Source organism: Elephas maximus, chromosome 10 (genome assembly GCF_024166365.1).
Source record: "Elephas maximus indicus isolate mEleMax1 chromosome 10, mEleMax1 primary haplotype, whole genome shotgun sequence".
NCBI classification, from domain to species: domain Eukaryota; kingdom Metazoa; phylum Chordata; class Mammalia; order Proboscidea; family Elephantidae; genus Elephas; species Elephas maximus.
Window position 1 is genome coordinate 98,778,828 of NC_064828.1, and position 10,514 is coordinate 98,789,341.

The window sequence follows — 10,514 nt, forward strand, 5'->3', positions numbered from 1 at the left end:
GTCTATTTTGTCAGAAATTAATATTGCCACTCTTGCTCTTTTTTTGATTGTTGTTTGCTCTCTCTATATATTTTCCCATCCTTTGAGTTTTAGTTTGTGCCTTAAGTCTAAGGTGCATCTCTTATAGGCAGCATATATGGACAAATCTTCAACAATTTTCTCTGTATTTTCTGTTATCTCCCCTCCCCCCTTTCTGGTACCCCATTCGCTCATAGGTTATTCCTCTTGATAGAGTCCAGTATAATTCTTAGGGTGTCTTCATTTTTTTTAATTCTTTTATTTTTCCTCAAATATGTTGACACCAAGGGCTTTGTCTTCAATCTCACTAATTCTACTTTCCATTGCCTCAATTCTGCTCCTATGACTTTCTACTGAGTTGTCTAATTCTGAAATTTTATTGTTACTCTTCTGAATTCCTATTTGCTGTCTCTCTATGGATTCTTACAGACTATTAAATTTGTCACTATGCTCTTGTCTAATCTGCTTAAGTTCCTCTAATACTTTGTGCATTCCTTGGCTTGTTCTGCATTTTGCCTGATTTCCTTCCTGATCTCTTGAAGAGTTCTGTATATCAATCTTGGATTCTACCTTCAGTATTCCAGGAAGTTGTCTTCATCCAGAAGATTTCTTGATTTTTTATTTTGGGAACTTGCTGAAGCCATCTTGGTCTACCTCTTTATGTGATTTAATATCGGCTGTTATCTCTGAGCCATCAATAAGTTATTGTATTTATTTATTTTATGTTTTCTTACTGTGTCCTAGCTTCTTGTTTTGTTTTGTTTTGATATGCCCAAATAGACTACTTGAGTGAGGTAATTTGATTATTGGCACCTTTGAAGCTCTAACATCCTATCACTGGGTGGTTAGAGCTGATACTAGGTATGTGAGCCCAGGAATCCACTTTCTTTTCTTGTATGGCTTCAGCTTTGCTGTCCAGATAGTCAGTTACCAAGTGAGTGGTACAGGTTTTCACCTACAATCCTAGATGAGGAGAGGTGATTGGTGTAGGCACAGGTATCTGGGTGCAGTAGGGCATCATGTGCTGAGAAAGGCAGGGGGCTGATAACCACCCCTGAGTATCCATGAGGAAAGCATATCCCCATTCCATGGAGCATGTAGGTGGGTAGGTTTTGCATCCAGACTGTGGGCTCCCAGTGCTATTTGTTGTAAGGGCTGGGAGGCACCTCTTATTCTTGGACCCCTGTCAAGTGTGACTAGGTGTCATGGGTGGAGCCACCAGTCCTCAGGCCCCTGATGTGGGTAGGTAAGGCCCCTGCTTAATAGGCAGAGCAGTGTCAAATGACTGAACTTGCATCTCCACCATGTAACTGAAATGGTCAGAGTTAGACTTCAGGTTTATACCCTGTTGTACTGTCCTAATGAGGACCTATGCTGTTGAAATGGGCCCACACAGGTCTATGTAGGGGTGAAAGGCATTCAAAGTCTGTGGACCCCTTATGCCTGTGCCTAGGCATAGGAGATGTTTCTGCCCTGATTGTCCAGCTTAGGGGATCCAGCAGGTTATTTTTTCCCCCTATTTCTTAATTTGTTCCCTCTCTAAGACCAGAAGAGTGGCTCAGAGTGAGTGCGGGGTCCTTTTACTGGCCCAGCTGATGCAGCTGGCTGGGATCCAGTGCATAGCAGGAAGGGAGCAGGTAAGTGGTGAGAGGTTTCTCCCGAAAGGTGTATTTTTGGATAGCAAAAAGTTAAACTTATCATTTGAGGCCAATTGTGGGCCACTTCTCACTTGTTCTGGAGGGTTGAGTAGACTCTCTGCCATTCGGCCTCCCCCGATGTAGAAAACACATCCCTAATGCCTCTGCTTGCCTCACTGTGCTCACAGCAGTTGTGGAATGGGCCTACAGGGCACTGGTTCCTGCCAGGTCAGGTCTAGCAACTCTTAGCTCCTTCTGAACAGTTTCTCCCTCCCCCTCCCACTCATTCCAATTCCTCAACTTTACCTTTGATGTTCAGGGCTCCTAGCTTATCATATATAACCAATTTACTTGTTTTGGGGGGGTCTTTGTTGGAAGAGGGACCACAGGAAGCATCTGACTACTCTGCCATCTTGGACCCACCTTAAGATAAAATTATTTTAAGCCATCATTTTGCCCATCCTTTTTTCTATAAACAAATCATCTTAAAACTAACCTTATCTACCTCTGAAGTATTTCTCTAAATCGCCTGTAGCCAGTAAGAAAGCCAGAAAGATTTAAAGAGTTCCATTACTGGGATATAAGCCACAGTTTGTGTAAACATCATAGCCTTTTCTCTTAGTCACAGTTTGAGAAAAGATGGTAATATTTAATGGGAAATAGGAGTTTGCTAGAGACAAAAACTGGATTTCCTTAGAAGCACGTTGAGTAAAATATACTCTTTTATTTATCTTAAACCATGAGGATGAGGATAGATTTAATAAGTCTTCTCAGCTGAAAATGAAGAGAAAATCATTGAGCTTTTAACCAAAAACCAAACCTGCCACGGTCGAGTCAATTTCTACTCACAGCTACCATATAGGACAGAGTAGAACTGCCTCATAGGGTTTCTAAGGAGCAGCTGGTGGATTTGCCGAGCTTTTGGTTAACAGCCAGTCTCTTTAACCACTGTGCCACCAGGGCTCCTTCTAGAGAGTATAAATGTGATCTAGCAAGTGAAGAACATGGTATCTCAGAAACAGAGCAGACTAGAAGTAATGAGATTTAAGTTCTCTTTCCTGATCAGTCAGTAACTGCCTGTGTGATCCTGGACAGGTATTAAACATCTCTGTCTGTTTTCTCATTTGTGAGTTAGAAGTGGTAACAGTCTAACCACCTCAAAGTTTTGTGTTTTTTTAAAGGAAATCAGCTTTATCTATGAACAACGGATGTATCCTGAGAAAAACAGACAAAATCATCTCAAAAAGGAAGAAGAGGTTAATCCACATTAAATGGTTTTCATCTGACAAACATGAGGGGTAGCCAAAATTTTGCTGGAAATGTAGATCAAGATATCATCTACATGTAATGGCCAATTGAGAAAATTGTTTTATATACATATAACAGAATCCAAAAATTCCAGTTTAAAAAAAAAATTAAACTACAAAAATACAGGTTTTCTCTTTTATATGTTGGTGATAAAATATACATGGTAGTCAAAGAAAATGTCCATTTGATGTCCAAGTAATATAAAAATGCTTGTAAGAGGTGCAATAATTTTACATGACAGTAGAGCATAGAGTATAGTGTAAGTTACCCTGCCATACTTAAATTTTAGCTTTTCTACTTAATAGCTGGGCAGAGTTAAGCAAGTGTTTTCACTTCTCCAAGCAATAGGCTCTTCATATATTTGTTGTTAGGTGCTGTCTAGTCAGTTCTGACTCATAGCCACCCTATGTACAACAGAACAGAACACTGCCTAGTCCTGTGTCATCCTCTCAATCATTGCTATGTTTAAGCCCAATGTAGCAGCTGCTGTGCCAATCCATCTCATTTGAGGTCTTCCTCCTTTTCACTGACCCTCTACCAAGCATGATGTCCTTCTTCAGGGACTGGTCCCTCCTGATAACATGGCCAAAGTACATGAGATGAAGTCTCGCCACCCTCACTTCTAAGGAGCATTCTGGCTGTACTTCTTCCAAGACAGATTTGTTTGTTCTTTTGGAAGTCCATGATGTATTCAATATTCTTCACCAACACCATAATTCAAATACATCAATTCTTCTTAGGTCTTCCTTATTCATTGTCCAGCTTTCATACGCATATAAGGTGATTGAAAATACCATGGCTTAGGTCAGCCACACCTGAGTCCTCAAGGGTGACTTCTTTGCTTTTTAACACTTTAAAGAGTTCTTTTGCAGCATATTTGCCCAAAGCAATACATCCTTTGATTTCTTGACTGCTGATTCCATGAGCATTGATTGTGGATCCAAGTAAAATGAAATCCTTGACAACAATCTTTTCTCCATTTATCATGATATCACTTACAGGTCCAATTGTGAGGATTTTTGTTTTCTGTATGTTGAGGTGCAATCTATACTGAAAGCTGTAGTCTTTGATCTTCATCAGTACGTGCTTCAAGTCCTTTTCACTTTCAGCAAGCAAGGCTATGTCATCCACACTTCGAAGGTGGTTAATGAGTCTTCCTCCAATACTGATGCCGAGTTCTTCTTTATATAGTCCACCTCCTGGGATTATTTGCTCAGCATAAGCATACACACATAAAAAGGGGGTAATAAGAGTTCTGTGTCATGTGGGTGTAAGGATCTGATAAGTAATATATGAAAAGCATTTAGCAGTGTTTAGAAAATAGTGTTAACAACTGTTAACTGTCATTAGTGACAATAGATGGGTTTATATACATTGTTATATATTATTTTGCACTCTATGAAGACTCTGTGGAACAAATCTAATATTTGTGACTTAATACTGGTATCCTTGGAAACAGATGTCTACAAGCTGTTCCTGATATGTAAAATTCAATGGAATTTAGTCTTGCGCCACTTCTTTCGTATTGGAAAACTAGAAAACTCAAGCCAGTCACCTCATGTGATGCTCACCTAGGCGAAGCCTGAGCTACATATTCTCATGGACCAACTCTTCAATTCACAAAATCTCCACCATCATCCTTCTATGCTTTCTTAAGTGCCTACACTTGACATCGTGTGAGGAAGTGAATGATTTTATAATGAGAGTCCCTTAGCATTTTTGTTAATAAACTATGTTGTATGAATTCAAAACAGACCTTCCTCTTCAAAACAGAAGTATCTTCAGCATAGGTTTGTTTTCAGGAGACTTTTGGAAACTTCTTTCTTTCTCCCACCGTTTGGCTATTTTTATTATCTGTGTCAGTTAGCATCTTTTCATTGCAAATGAGATTATACCACACTATCGGTTTAAACAAACAATAACCATCAGTTGCCGCCCTTTCAGCTCTGACCTATAGCCATCCCGTGTGTGTCAGAGTAGAGCTGTGCTTCGTAGGGTTTTCAATGGGTGATTTTTCTGAAGTAGATTGCCAAGTCTTTCTCCTGAGGCACCTGTGGATAGAGTCAAACCACCAGCCTTTCAACTAGCAGCCAAACGCGTTAACAGTTTGCACCACCAAGGACTCCTAAATAAACAAGAAAGATAAGTAATTATCTTTCATGGCAGGAGACTAGGGATCAGTGTCTTCAGGGTTTCCCAAGTGTCAGTGACACATGTCCTCAGAGATCCAAGATATTTCCATTCTTCTTTCCTGTTATTCTCAGTACCTGTTATTCTCAATCTCAGGTATTGGAGCTGGAGCTTAAAAGTATGAACAGTACCTAGCACATGCTAGACAGTCAGCATTCTAAAATGTTACTGGAGAATATAAAAATTCAAATGCAACAAAAAAGGCTAAGTAAGAATTTAATGGGAACCCCACTAACAGATACTAAGATTATTCCCTTCTCTGGCTTCAAGCAGCACTGTGACTTGGAGAAAACCATTTAACCTTTCTAGGCCTCTGTTGGCTTATTGGCAGAATAAGTATAAATGCTCCTAAATCATCATTAAGTGCCTAGCATGGCCCCTGTAGGAGGTACTTAATAAATGAATGAAATAAGCACACAATGAATGTGTGAATAAATGTATAGTTAAAATAAGTGCATTTTAACTATTTAGTTTATGTGCTTGACTAGAACTGGGAAGTCTTAGGTTTTTGTAGAAAGTTTAAACTGGTGGCCTTTCATCAGTGAAAAGGTAGGATTTGCCTGATGCGATCACGGATATTTGCCCTTCCTGTGTGCGAGTGGACTTGGCTGATCCAGGCATGCCTATGTGTGAGTAAGCTTAGCATTGATTCTGTCTCTAGTTTACCTAAATCTGTCTGAAAGGTGGAGCCAGACAGCTGAATCATTCTCTAACAATTGCCAACTGGTGATGGCTTTCCAAAGCCAGACAATCACCCTACATGGTCATCCTTTTTTTCTTTTAACAAAGATCATCAGAAAGTATATGCATTAGTTTCCATCTATTGTGTCATAAAATACCAATTTCAAACGCTGGGAAGGCGAGTGGTATCTGGGAAAAGGTAACTTTAAGGTGGAGGCTGGAACAAAGACCTGATTATGTGTGCTATCAAGTCGATTCCAACTCATGGCAACCCCACGTGTTTCAGAGTAGAACTGCACTCCACAGGATTTCGAATGTCTGTCATCTTTCAGAAGTAGCTTACCGGGCCTTTCTTCCAAGGCATCTCTGGGTTGATTTAAACTGTCAACCTTTCAGTTAATAGTCAGGCACGTGACTGTTTTTGCTACCCAGTGACTTTACGCCACACCACTACCAACCATAGAAGTTGGCAGTTACTGCTGGGTTTGTTGTCATTTCAATATATGTGAAAGAGGACAACTAAGACCCCACAGTGAAAGGCCAAACCACCTATGGCCAGGATCACACTAGTATTTGCTTGGATTTTCTCACACACAACCCCTTTCCCCCATGGCCTAGTCATGTTTTCTCGGAGGCAAAGATAGGTTCAGTTTCCCCAAGGCTCAGACAGAAAACTCAGCTGCCAGAAATGTGCTGGCTGTTGGTCCTTCTGGCACCACTTCTCTGCTACTTTTTTGGTCCTGTCAGATCTGGAGAAGGAAGGGGGAATAGACTCACGTTGTGAAGAGGCAGGCTGTAAAAACTATTTGAAATCAGCAACCAATAATAATGTTCAAGTGCTCTATTAGCACTAATTAGATTTTTATGTGGTAACAGGTGTCTATTATGAACTATATCCCCACCTTGGATTACTTTACCTTTGTGATGCTGCCCAAAAGGTACCGCTTTAACAGAGCTCTTCTTCAGAATTTATGAAAACGTAGTCAGCCGCCCCTTTTTTTAGATAACAAATAATTAATGTTGTTTCTAATTAACCTGTAGAACCAGTAGCTGTAAGATACCATTAAGACCAGTAGATTACTTAATTTATCCAGACTGTAACAGTGCTAATAATAATCAAAATAGAATCTCTAGCCATATTAAAGAAAATAAAATGATTGTTGCATTTGTGGTTTTATACTTACACATGGGGATGATGAAAATTGTTTTGAATATGGGAAGTTTTGAGAAGAGAAGTGGAAGTTTTCTAAAGTGAATTACTCTAAGGCATTACCCATAATTCAGTATTTCCTCTCAGACATTCACATAATTAGCTCAGTGTTCGTTTTATGTGTGGAGTTGTTAATATTACATGAAATAACAAATTGGCATCATAACTAAACAGAGACTCTGGGCAGTTATCATAAAAACAACGATGGGAATCTAAGCACAGGAGTTTAGTTTTCACTCATGAATGGGTTAGTCCTCAAAACGTAAAATTAGTCATTACCACGTTCTGGCCGGAGACACTCCAGGCTCATTTTAAAATGTCATCATTATACAAATCTTATTTATTATAATTGTGTCTGAGATTCAATTTGCTGAACGAGAGCCCATAATACTGCTAAGTTATTTTAAAAACCTTGGGAATTTCACACGTACCCAAAGGAAGGGCTGATGTGTGGCGCTAGAACCATTTCACTGATGGCAAAGCCATTCCAACATTCTTGACGTGCTTCAGGCAGACGGCGTGCCCAGACAAATGTTCCACAGTTCCCTTCAGTTTCTGAATCCCTTACTTCCTGGTGTCAAATAGTAACTGAGCTCCCCACCAACCCTTCAGAATATGTATATATACATATATATATGATGAAACGAAATATAGAATAAATGCAATATGATACAATCCATAGAAAACACCATGCAAGTTTCTATTGCTACAGCATGGGAGGGAAAAAGGCATATTAAGGAGTGGAACTCTAAATGTGGGGTAACATCATTTATTTAAAATGGAAATCAGTTGACTTTTTAACACCCTCCACTGGGTAATAGGAAGGTAATTTGACCCAAGCCTTATTCAAAAGGCCTGAATTTAAGACTTTTAACATTATCCCCCAATGATGGCCTATCTGTAGTCACAGAAGATAACCTGACATATAGAAAAAAAAATTCATCTTTCTTCAAATGCCTGTCCAGTTATGAAACCACCTTCCCTGAAGTCAATAACAATACTGCCAACAATTCATTGAAGTCATTCTCTTGCCAGACACTGTTCTATAGGCTTTAATTTCACCAAGTAAGTCATAGTATTGCCTCCATATGGATAAGAGAAAGAGTCAAAGATAATACAAGCAACTGATCCAAAATCAAATGAGATGCCCCAAATATTGTAACTAGTAAGTGGGCTACAAAATAAACATTTTTACAAATCCTATTATCTGGGAAAACCTGGTGGCATAGTGGTTAAGAGCTACGGCTGCTAACCAAAAGGTCAGCAGTTCGAATCCACCAGGCACACCCTGAAAACCCTGTAGGGCAGCTCTACTCTGTCCTATAGGGTTGCTATGAGCTGGAATCAGTTCAATGGCAACGGGTTTGGTTTTTGGTTTATTATCATCTGGGAAAAAGTATAAGTGTATCCCTGTGTATTTGTATGTTTAAAAATATTCCTTTAGCAAATGTGAAATTTTTTTTTTGTAATATAATAAAACTCTTCAGTCACAAATTTAATTTGAAATATATTGGAAGTCTCAAAAAAAAAAATGAAAGAACATGCTCAGAAAGAAGTACGGAGTTGTATCCATTAGTACATTTATATAAACATGGGAAGAAATCACTTGTGTTTAAAAACCATTTGGGAATTACACAGTTGGAGGACTTTTTTGTAAATCTTTAATAATGCAGATAATCACTTTTTAATTTATTTGCATATACATATATATATATATATATATATATCTGCTTTAATGTTGAGTGACAAAATTTCCTTTTGAATCCCAAGATGAGCTTAGAAACCAATGCATTTCCAGGAGGTAGGCAGCTACTATAAGCTTTTTTTTAACTTGTCAGCAAGTATACATCTAACTTCTGTTGATCTTTCTCTGACAGCACTTGCTTGGACGGTTCTGGAGCTTTGATTAATATTTAAACACCAGGGCTTTCAAAGCAAATTTACACGCTGAAATTACTAAAGCTACAATAAATACAGAAACATGTTGCCACTTTATTTTCAACATGAGCCGCAAAGAACAGCCATTAGGAATAAGCAAGTACAGAAAGCAGGAATTTTGTTTTCAGTTTGTTTTCTTCGTTGACCGTTAGAAATTTACACTGTTGTTTGTGGCTTGATTTGCTGCCTCAGGAGCTAGACTGAATTTGAAGGCCGGCTCTACCACTTACTGGCTGTGAGACATTGAGCAAGTTAATTCACCTTTCAGTGCCTTAGTTTCCTCATTTGTGAACTGGGGATAATAACAGTACCTGTTTCATACTACCTTTATGAACAATAAAAGGATGATGGTAGATACAGTATGAAGAACAGTGTCTGGCACAAAGTGTCCCATATGTGTTAGTGATTAATATTTCCTATAAATATAGTTGAAGAAGAAACTGAAGCTGTCAGTGATCTCATTCTACTTGATCAACAATCAACATCTATGTAAGCAGTGGTCAAGAAATCAAACTAGGTGAATCTGCTGCAAGACCTCTTTAGAAGTTCTAAAAAGCGAAGAAGTCACTTTGACGGCCAAAGTGTGCCTGACCCAAGTAATGGCCTTTTCAATCGCCTCGTATGCATGTAAAAGTTGGGCAATGAAAAAGAAGACAGAAGAAGATCTGATGCATCGGAATTGTGGTGTTGGTGAAGAACTGAATATACCGTGGACGGTCAGAAGGACAAACAAATCCGTCTTAGAAGAAATATAACCAGAATGTTCCTTGGAAGCAAGGAAGGCTAGACTTTGACTTGCCTACTTTGGACACGTCATCAGGAATGATGAATCACTAGAAAAGGACATCATGTTTGGTAAAGTAGAGGATCAGTAAAGGTGAGGAAGGTGCTTGATGAGATGGATTGATGCCATGGTTAAAGCAATGGACTCAAATATATTATAATCATGAAGACTGGGCAATGTTTTGTTCTGTTATACATAAGGTCACCGTAAGTCACAGCCAACTCAACAGTAACTAACAACCACAACAATACATGTAGTATTTTAATAATGATTCTATGATATTTACCCATTCATTTAACAAATATTCATTCATTCAACAAATATTTATTAAGTCAATGCCATGGCCAAGGCCTGGCTGTAAAGAGTTAAATAATGCATGATACCCATCATACAGGAGTTGGCATTCTATGGGAACAAACAGACACATAGATCATTGATAGACGCTGTCTAAGACTGAGATATCTAGTAGAACATGGAACTGGAAGTTTGAAATAAGGAATTCAAAGAAGGGTTTCCTGGAAGGGGTGTTGCTTGAGCTGAGTTATGCAACTTTGATGACTCAGAGTTAGTTAGAAGAGGAAATGGAGGCAACCATTCCTAGCAGAAGAAATAGCACAAGCAAAAGCTTGAGGTGTTTGGGAAACTAAAGAGAGCTGTGATTAGCTTATGAAGCATATAAGGGTGCCATGAGGAAACCAAACTAAAAATTAAAAACCGATCCCACAGCCTTACCATTTCTAGCTTCCTG